Source organism: Mus pahari, chromosome 14 (assembly GCF_900095145.1).
Source record: "Mus pahari chromosome 14, PAHARI_EIJ_v1.1, whole genome shotgun sequence".
NCBI lineage: Eukaryota > Metazoa > Chordata > Mammalia > Rodentia > Muridae > Mus > Mus pahari.
This window is the reverse complement of record NC_034603.1, coordinates 61,429,483-61,438,047: the sequence shown is the minus strand read 5'-3', so window position 1 is coordinate 61,438,047 and position 8,565 is coordinate 61,429,483. Positions and strand designations below refer to the sequence as shown.

Below are 8,565 nucleotides of genomic sequence, written 5' to 3'. Positions count from 1 at the left end.
ATAGCTCTGGCTGTCCTGGAACTCACTTTGTAGACCAGGCTGGCCTCAAACTCAGAAATCCACCTGCCTCTGCCTCCCGAGTGCTGGGACTAAAGGTGTGCGCCACCATGCCCAGCCTTTGGGGGTTTTTTGTTTTTGTTTTTGTTTTTAAAGATTTATTTATGTGTTTGAGTGCTGTGTCTACATGTACACCTGCATGCCAGAAGAGGGCATCAGACCCCATTATATATGGTTGTAAGACCCCCATGTGGTTGCTGGGGATTGAACTCAGGACCTCGGGAAGAACACTCAGTGTGCTCTTAACCACTGAGCCATCTTTCCAGCCCTTTGCTTTGCTTTTTATATACAGGCTTTTAAAAAAAGAATCCCTCAAGAAAAGTTTCTTACACAAATTTCTGAACCTAAAAGAACTAGACTCAAATTAAGATGAATTAAAAGCAACCTTCTGTGCAGTTAATTCCAAGGTCTTTTTTTTTTTTCCAGTATGAAAATACAAATCTGAAACTTTTAAAAGTGACCTTTAAAAAAAAAAAAAAATCCACACCGGGCGTGGTGGCACACGCCTTTAATCCCAGCACTCGGGAGGCAGAGAGAGGCAGGCAAAAAAAAAAAAAAAAAATCCACAAATCATCAGATATCTAACTTTTACTGAACAACACGGCAAAACACCAAAGAAAGTTTAAGCATGAAAACATACTTGGTAAACTTAAAACTACCTTTCTTCCTTCTGAGCTGTGAAAATTCTCAACCATCAATCAACTCATTAATAGATCTTGCTTTGGAAGTATTATTTTTATTTTTTAAAAGATTTATTTTATTTATTTATTTATTGTATATATGAGTACACTGTATGTATGTATGTATGTATGTATGTATGTATACACTGTAGCCATCATGTGGTTGCTGGGAATTTGAATTCTGCTTGCTTCAGTCAATCCCGCTCGTTCCGGCCTAAAAATTTATTATTTTATATCTAAGTACACTGTAGCTGTCTTCAGACGCACCAGAAGAGGGTGTCGGATCTCATTATGGATGGTTGTGAGACAGTATGCAGGACCTTTGGAAGAGCAGTCAGTGTTCTTAACCACTGAGCCATCTCTCCAGCCCCATTTATTCTTTTAAAACACAGTGTGTTAATGACTATACTACTTTTACATAGTTTCCAACTAATAAAGTGACTATTCCTTTGAAAAAGAAATGAGGTTTTTTTTCTTCTAATAACAAAGTTTCAAGATGAAGGCTTAGAGCATCTTACTAGACTAAGATCTTTATATCAAATTGAAAAGGTAAATGAATGTCTCAGTGAGGTATAGAAAGGGTAGAAAGATCAAAAACAGTTTCTAATACATGTTTTTTTAGTCTTCAATATTTTCCATCTAATTTTTAAAAATGAATTTTCAAGGCAAGCATGGTAGCATAATAAGCCCTTTATCCCAGCACTGGGGAGGTAGAAGCAGACAGATTTCTCTGAGCTCAAGTCTAGTATGGTTCATATAGGGGATATTATGTCTCAAAAAATAAAGCTGGAGAGATGGTTCAGCAAATAAAACACTGACTGTTCTTCTAATGGATACGTGGCAGCTCAAAACCGTCTGTAACTCCAGTTCCAGGAGATCTGATAATCTCTTATGACCTCCTCTGGCACTAGGCGCACAAGTGGTAACAGGCATACATGCAGGCAAACATCCACCAACTTGGAATTAATATTAAACAAAACAAAGGATTTCCACTCAAAGAAAGACAGGCAGAGTTAAAGAACAGTTTTCAAACAGCTTAAAAAACAATGCTAACAAATGCCATCTTGGGGCTAGAGAGATAGTTCAAAGATTAAGAGCACTGGCTGCTCTTTCAGAGGACCCTGGTTCAACTTCCAGCAACCACATAGCAGCTCACAAATGTCTGTAACTCCAGTTCTAGGGGATCTGACACCCCCACAAAGGCATACATGCATGCAAAACACCAATGTATAAAATAGATATCCAGATAGATAGATAGATAGATAGATAGATAGATAGATAGATAGATAGATAGATAGATAGATAGATAGATAGATATCAAGGCACACTAAATCTCTGTTTTTGTCTTCCCAAAGGCAATTAGCAGCCTACCTTAGGGAAGTCCTGTAAACTCAGGAGCTGAGTGGAGGGCAATCAGTTCCCGAGCAGGCAGCCTAACAAGAAGTTTGCATCTACTCTGAGTGCTAATATGTTGTTAACAAATGTCCAACACTAGAAACTAGGACAACACACAAATACTATGAAGTACTAAAAAATGTTCACATTCCTTGACCAGCTTCCTTAAATATATTCTAAGAAGATTATGACAAGAGGGGAAACTATAGACGTGAAACGGTATTTACCGTTAATATGCTTCATTATACTAGAAAAAAATTTGTCCAACCAACCAACCAGCTAGCCAGCCAGCCAGCCAGCCAGCCAGCTAGCCAGCCAGCCAGCCAGCCAGCCAGCCAGGTGATAAAGGAAGCTTTGGGTTTGTTGTTCTGATCCCCTGTAAAACTCTCCAACCAGTGAACAACAAGTCCTACCAGGCTCACATTTACCTTTACCTTGATTGTTGTATTCATATTCATATTCTCTCTCTCTCCCTCCTTCCCTCTGTCCCTCCCCCTTCTCTCTCAACAGTGTTTCATGGAGCCCAGAATGGCCTTGAACTCTCTCTGTAGACCAGACTAGTCCTGAACTCCTGATTTTCATGCTTCTACTTTATACCAGCCTATTTGCACCTTGAGTCATCCTTTTATTCAATGAAGGATTTGAAGTAGTATTCAATATTGTTACTAGATTTTGGTCTAGAAAATATAAATGTGATAACCAAGTCAAAATATTATTATAACATTTGCCTCTGAACAGCCAAAATTTAGGAAAGGAAGGAAGGAAAGAAGGAAGGGAGGAAGAGAAAGGAGGGGAGGGAGGGAGGGAGGGAGGGAGAGAGGGAGAGAGAGAGAGAGAGAGAGAGAGAAATGGCTATTAAATAATTCTCAATAGAGGGGAGACGCAGTAGAAGGGAGATGCATAGCTCTTTAGGAGAAACAAGAATTACTAATAGATGGCACAGCTTCTAGATGTTCAAAGTATCCATGCATTTGAACAATTAATGAGGGGTGAAGTGAGATGGCTCAGTGGGTAAAGGCACTTACTTTGCCAAGCCTGATGACTCTGAATGAAATTCCTGGAGCCCCAATGTGGAAGGAAGAATTAACTTTTCCAAGTTGTTCCATGACCTCCACATGCACACATGCTAAATAAATATAATTTCTAAAACTTTTAAAAACCGATCAGGACTGGCAAAATATCTTGAGGGTAAACATATCTCCTTGGTTAGCCTAGCAACTGAGTTAGATCCCCAGGACCCATGTAAAAGTTGCAAGGAGAGAACTCATTTAACACAGTTGGCCTCTAACGACCAAATGTATGCTGTTTGCCCAATAGCAAATACAAACTAAGATAAATACGTGTGTGTGTGTGTGTGTGTGTGTATAAAATGTATGATACATATAAAATAAATAAAGGTTATACAATGGCGAAATACTTAAGGTACAAAAAGTGTTGTAAAAACAAATGAAATAACTAGTCGGCTATGACCCTAACCTTCTTTCCTCCTATCTTCTCACTAGTATGATTTCACTAGTATGATTTCTTTGATCACAAAGGCCTTATCTTACTCTTCTGTGCTATAACTAGAACATAACCACTGTGGAATGCTAAACATACTATAGTTCATATTTAACTATGCTTAATTATCTGTATTTACATGACTCATTCAATATGTGGCTTATAAGATAAAATAGAAACAGAATATAAATATAAAATAAAATAAAACAGAAATAATGAGTGTAGAAGGCATTTTCTAATTTAGAAAAAGTTACTACCACACTATGGCAAAATTGATTAGCTGTAAAATTCCAAATTGGACTTCTTCAATTTACATATTTCTTACCAAACATCATATCTATTTTATTTCTTCTTAAAGAATCATGAGATATTAATTAGCAGGAGTATCACTGTTTCATTTGGAAAAGAACATAAAGTTTTTTTTAAATGATTTGCTTACATTGAATAAATCAAAGATATTTCATGATAGTTCAAAGTCTGAGAGAAGAACAACCAGAAATCTCTAAACTCAAATATTACCACAAAATTGTGATAAAATTTTTAATAGACTTAGCTTCTCAACAGTCAGGCCATACTGCTATCTGATAAAACCCACTCATGACCAAAAGCTGGGAGGGGCTGGTGAGGTAGCTCAGTCGGCACAGCTGGTCCCCACCACTTCCCGATGGCCTGCTTTCAAGTCCCAGGACCCACAAGGTAAGATGGAGAGAGTGAGTGTCCATATACGCTTACTCCTGATTACCATATGCACTGTGGCACACATTCACACCCCCTCCACCCAAATAACTGTTAAAAACATATATTAAGCTGTGAATACTCTTTAAATTCAGTTCCTATTTCTTTACCTTTTCTTGCTTTCATGTAGAAAACCACAACCAAAATTTCCCCTTTTAAAATAAGAAAATAGTCTTCAATGAAGAACTTGGACTTCTAAAGACTACTTTAAAAAGAATATAGACTTTGAAACAAACCAACCAAGCCTGACAAACGCAGTAATTTACAGCTAGAGACTCGCCACTGTACAGACGAAACCTGAGAAATGGAAACCAATGTAGAACTGCACAGCTCTAATCTAAGCATTCAGCAGGCTGAGGCTAGAGGGATGGAGTCTAAGGCCAGCACTGATTATATCTCTAGAGCCTGTGCAAATAAATAAAATAAAACAAAGTGTGACATAGTCTGCAGAAATTTATTTTCATCTCTTATAAAGCTCTTATTCTACCAGTGGTGGTTCATGCCTTTAATCCCAGCAATTGGGAGGCAGAGGCAGGTTGATCTCTGTGATTTCTTGGCCAGCCTGGTCTACAGTGCTAGTTCCAAGACAGCTAGGACTACACAGAGAAACCCTATCTTGAAAAAGCAAAACAAATAAGCCAAATCAAAAAGTCCCCACCAACTAAAAACCAAACAACAGCAATAACAACAATACAACAACAAAACAAAATAAAAGCCTCTTGTTTCCAGGCCTGGATTCCCAAAAATATAGGGACCAATGATACTAATAACAACTTCTTGCCACCATTTTTTTTTTTTTTTTTTAAATTAAGGGGTCTGGAGCTAGAGACGGTTTAGCAGGTAAAGATGTATGCTGCCGAGTCTGAGTCGATTCCTAGGGTCCACATGGCAGGAGAGTACCAACTCCAGGAAGTTATCTCTGACTTCCACATGCATGTCACAGCATACGGGCATAGTCACACCCACACATATGCACATACTTAAGTAAAATAAATAATGATTTTCAATTAAGAGGCTGAGCCAGTAAAATGGCTCAGGTGGTAAAGTGCTTGCCACCCACACCTGATGATGTGAGTTTGATCTTCAGCATCCATAGGTGGAAAGAGATCTGACTCCACAAACTTGTCCTCTGACCTCCACACGTGTGCAACACCTTTCTCTCTCTCTCTCTCTCTCCCCTCTCTCTCTCTCCTCTCTCTCTCTCTCTCAAGGAACTAAATAAAGGCTGGGGAGGTAACTCAGTAAAGTCCTTGCTCTGCAAACTTGAGTTTGCAAAACTCATGCCTGAGTTCAAGTGCTGGGCATGAGGATATGCTTATAATTCCAGCACTGGAGAGGCAAAAACAGGAGGCTCCTTGGGGCTCTCTGGCCAGCCAGTGTAGACTAATTAGTCAGCTCCAAGTCAATAACTCTGTGTCAAATGAGATGAGCAGCATCTCTGAGGATGTCGCCCAAGATAATCCTTCAGTCTCCAGAGACATGTGTAAGTAGATTTTTTTTTTTTTTTAAATTGACAGGCTTTAATTCATTCAGGAAATCTGGGGGAGGTAAAGCCTTAAGTCCCCCCCTCCCAAAAAAAAAGGTCAAAATATTTTTGAAAAAATAAAAATAGCCAGGCATAGTGGCCCATGCCTTTAATCCCACCACTTTGGAGGTACAGGCAAGAGTATCTGTGAGTTCAAGGCCAGCCTAGTCTACAAAGTGAGTTCCAGGACAGCTAGGGCTACACAGAGAAACCCTGTCTTGAAAACCAAAAAACCAAACAAAGTATGCTTTGTTTTCATTCAATATAAAGAAGAAAAACAGGGTTTTTTGTTTTGTTTTGTTTTTAGTGATTAAAAAAGCTAATAATGTACCTAAGGGGGGGGTCAGGGGAGTTATCCACTGGAGCTACCTTTTGCAGGAAAAGCAACAGTAGCTACTCTCAATATGAAACAAATTATCAAATAAAAAAATTTGCTTTCAGTTCAAAGGTTAAGAGCACCTGCTGCTCTTATGGAGGAGCAAGGCTGGTTCTTAGCACCTACATGACCACAGTTATCTGACACCCTCCGCAGGCATCAGGAACAAAGGTGGTGCACATACATATGTGTAGGACTCTGAGATACACATAAAGATAAACATTTAATGCAACTTTAAGTATAAAGCGAGTTTTGCTCAAGTTTCTTACAACAGAAACAGATCACTTTATGTCTAAAAAGATTTTAGATAAGCAATTCTTTTTCAAGTCAAAAAGAAAGTTTTACTGAAAACAGTACTTTGTAAAGGAAAAAGGGACATTAAAAAAAAAATGTTGTTGTTGTTGCTTTTTGTTTTTTTTGAGACAGATTTTTTTCGGTGTAACAGCCCTGGCAACTGCTCTGTAGACTAGGCTGGCCTCGAATTCTCAAAGATTCACCTGCCTTTGCCTCCTGAGTGATAGGATTAAAAGTGTGCACCACCACTGCTCAGAAAAATAATGAACATTTGTTTGGTTCTGATATGTCTTTATGTGTAGTTCTTTATGATATGTCTTTATGTGTGTGGTGGTTTGAATATGCTTGGCCCATGAGAAGTGGCACTATTAGGTGTGTCCTTGTTGGAGGAAGTGTGTCACTGTTGTAGGCGGGCTTGGAGGGCTCCTAGTGCTAAAGCTCTGCCCAACACAGAAGAGACAGTCTCTCCTGGCTGCAGTGGTATCCAGATGCAGAACTGTCAGCTCCTTCTCCAGCACCATATCTACCTGGACGTTGCCACACTTCCTGCCTGATGATAATGGACCGAACCTCTGAAACTGTAAGCCAGTGTCCTTGTAAGATTGTAAGAGTTGCCTTAGTCATGGTGTATCTTCATAGCAATAAAACCCAAACTAAGACACTATATAAACCTTGATACAAAAGCATAATCAATTTAGAATTAAAATATTATCTTCAATAACCACATTTTCTTGAGCATAGTTCACATCTGTATCCTCAGCACTTGGGAGGCTGAAAGGACTGCTGTGAGTTCAAGGTCAGCATGGACTACATGAGTTCCAGAAACCTGGGCTACAAAGTAAGAATGTCTCAAAAAAAGGCTAAATTTTCTTACTTGATTATAAGATGCTCAACTTGGAAGCATCTCCCTCACAAGCTCTCTAAGTGCTCAGACTTTTATAGGAGAGTCTACAGCAAAAATTAGAGAAACCACCCATTTCTTAATTAGCAAAAAGAAGCTGCATAACTCTTATGTATCATCAAGCCTAAAACCAAAGTCATGGGATATAGCTCATTGTTCTGCTCATTAGCTTCTGTAACCAAAAGTCCACTGAAAATCCCTATCTGCTAAACAGCCTGTGAATTCTTGAATTCCAGTGTTTGAGCTCCAAATTCCTACTGTTTTGCATTTAGCTCAAGTTGGACCTTCTAGAGTTCTAGAGGATGCACTGAGTTCCATTCTCAAATACACTTCACTTTCCAGTGTTGGTGGTTATCCCTGGCAACTAGCAGTTCCTTAACAGCAGCTATCCAATCTGGGTAAGGAGGCATGCAGCTAAAATCCAGCACTATGAAGGGCGATGCTTGCTACCAGACTAGCAATATACATAATGAGACTCCATCTCAAAAAAAAAAAACCAACAGCAGGTGTTGGTATAACCCCCTAACGAGTGAGTGACATGGTAACCTTACATGGGACATGGTTGATGAGCCAAGTGCAATCGCTAGGACACATGGTAGGAAAAGTTAATACTGTATACCTCCGAATTGTCCTCTGGCATCCATGTGGACACCATGCCACATGTGCCCTGCCCCCCAAAATAATAGTTAATTTAAATTTAAAGAGAAAAGAGATCATGAAGTTTCTCATCAAATCTTTTTATAATTTTTACCAGTTCTTTTTATAAATTTCACTTTTTAGAATTTGTCCATTTTCATTACCAAAAGGCAAAATTATCCATGAGATTTGAAATAATTTTAAAAATCAGAAATAACATGTGAACCTGGGGCAGGGGTTGAGGAAATGACAACAATTCAGAGCCCTTGCTGCTCTTGCCAAAGTTGGATTCCCAGCACCCACTTAGTACCTTACAACCTTCTCTAATTCCAGTTCCAAGGAATCTGATGCCTTCTTTTGACCAGCAAGGAAGGGCACCAGGCATGCACACGGTGTACACACACACACACACACACACACACACACACACACACACACACAGAGAGAGAGAGAGAGAGAGAGAGAG

The 8,565-nt window shown here is 39.2% G+C and overlaps 1 protein-coding gene across 10 annotated transcripts in view; it reads right to left on the bottom strand.

The window, feature by feature from the left end:
- Positions 1-8,565, bottom strand: part of Spag9 (sperm associated antigen 9) — a 132,020-nt gene that overhangs the window by 100,907 nt on the left and 22,548 nt on the right. The gene's annotated exons all lie outside the window — the stretch shown is intronic.